Source organism: Etheostoma spectabile, chromosome 15 (assembly GCF_008692095.1).
Source record: "Etheostoma spectabile isolate EspeVRDwgs_2016 chromosome 15, UIUC_Espe_1.0, whole genome shotgun sequence".
Lineage (NCBI taxonomy): Eukaryota > Metazoa > Chordata > Actinopteri > Perciformes > Percidae > Etheostoma > Etheostoma spectabile.
Genome location: NC_045747.1, coordinates 34,809,455 through 34,811,407, shown reverse-complemented (window position 1 = coordinate 34,811,407; position 1,953 = coordinate 34,809,455).

Genomic DNA, 1,953 nt, shown 5'->3' with positions numbered 1-1,953 from the left:
CCAGAAGAAACGCTGTCTGCATCGAGCTCGCAGCATCCTGAAGGACTCCTCTCACCCAATCCACAGACTGTTTTCTCTCCTGCCCTCTGGCAGGCGTTTCAGGGTCCTCCGGACCAGGACCAGCAGACTAAAGAACAGTTTTTTCCCCAGAGCTGTCTCTTTATTGAACTCCGTTCCTCATTGATCCCACTCCCCTCATATACTGATAGACTCTCCTCCCCTCCCACACCTGCCTCCATTTTTGTTATCTGCAATATTATAAGTTCACCTGCACTGCTGACTGTTACTATAGTAACACTGTTTACATCGGCATCTTTTTGCACTACTTACATTCAATTTGCACTGCTGACTGTTTATTACAGTACCAATTGTTTACATTTACATCTGCACTACCGTACTTTACTGTAATATGCAATTACTTTCCCACTGCACTTTAATTCGATAGTTTCTGCCCAAACTTTACTTTATTTGTACTACCTTTAAATCATTGTTATTCTGCTCATTTTAGCCTAACTTATTATAGCTTTGTAAAATTCTGTCAATAATATGCCGCTTATATATATATTCATAGTACATACTCACCTGTAAAATCTGTAAACCATTAGTATATTATGCTATTTGCACATATCTGTAACATTTGCAATTATAGTAATACCCCACCAATTCCTAGCTGTAAATCTTGCTCACAATACTTGTTGTCTATATTTTGTATTCATAGGACAAACCCATCTGTAAAAACTCTGTTTAAATAGTATTCTTTTCTATATTTATTCATTACATATCCATGTCTTGCACTTATAGGACCATTGTATATATCCTGCACTTACTGCTATTGCACTTCTGGTTAGACCGAAACTGCATTTCGTTGCCTTGTACCTGTACATGTGTAATGACAATAAAGTTGAATCTAATCTAATCTAATAATTACCGGACAAAATACACTTGTTGAATGACTTTTGTTGAATTCAAATTTGTTAAATGCGTCTGGTTTTATATCAAGCCGGGCATCATCCCTCCCTCCCCTTGGCTGGGGCCGGGGCTCATCGCTACACGCTGTAGCGGCTTCTCCAGCAGGGTGAACCAGGCTTCCTCCCTCCCCACCCGGGCCACATCTCTACCTGGATGTGTAGCGGCTAGATGAAAAAAGGGGACACGGCAAATCTCAAGATGAGCCGCAGCCGAGCCGCGCCTGATTGAACCACGGCGCTCCAAACGGGCACTGCACTAGTTCTATATCATGTAGAGATGGGAAGTAACGAAGTAAAAATACTTTTTTACTGTACTTAAGTAGATTTTTTAGATATTTTTACTTTACTATTTACTTTTGTGCCGATTTTTTACTTTTACTCCTTACATTTTAACACAATTATCGGCACTTTCTACTCCTTTCTACTCCTTACATTTTTAAAAATTTACTTGTTACTTAGTTGTGTACTAAAGGTCATCTATCATGTGTGATTGTGATTGCATGTCAGAGAATAGCGCGTGACATGTGTAACACCGCGAGCGGGCGCGCACGGCAAACAGAGAAAAAAGTAAGAGGGAAAAGAAAAATAAACTAGCTGTCCGGAGGATAATCAGATGAGATTGTGTGTGTCCTTGAGTCCTTGAGAATTGTAAGTCATATAACTTATGTTGTCGGTTAATTTAAGCCTGTTGTTGTATTGGTCTGTAGTTCTGGCAAATTTTAAAGTTACCTAGTGATTTTGTTGTTTGTGTTCTTCACCTGTTAGCTAGGTTGTACCTGGCTGTTGATTCATAATGCCGATTGTTGAACGTCGTTGCTCACGTTTGTATTTTAGGAATACATAAAGTGAATTATTTACATGTTGAAGTAGTAACTCTGCATAGTTAATGTAATTAATAGTGGGTTTATTGTTATTATTTGGTAAAATATATACCTCTCCGGGAACCATCACCTTATCGTGGTGGAGAGGTTTGTGTGTCCCTATG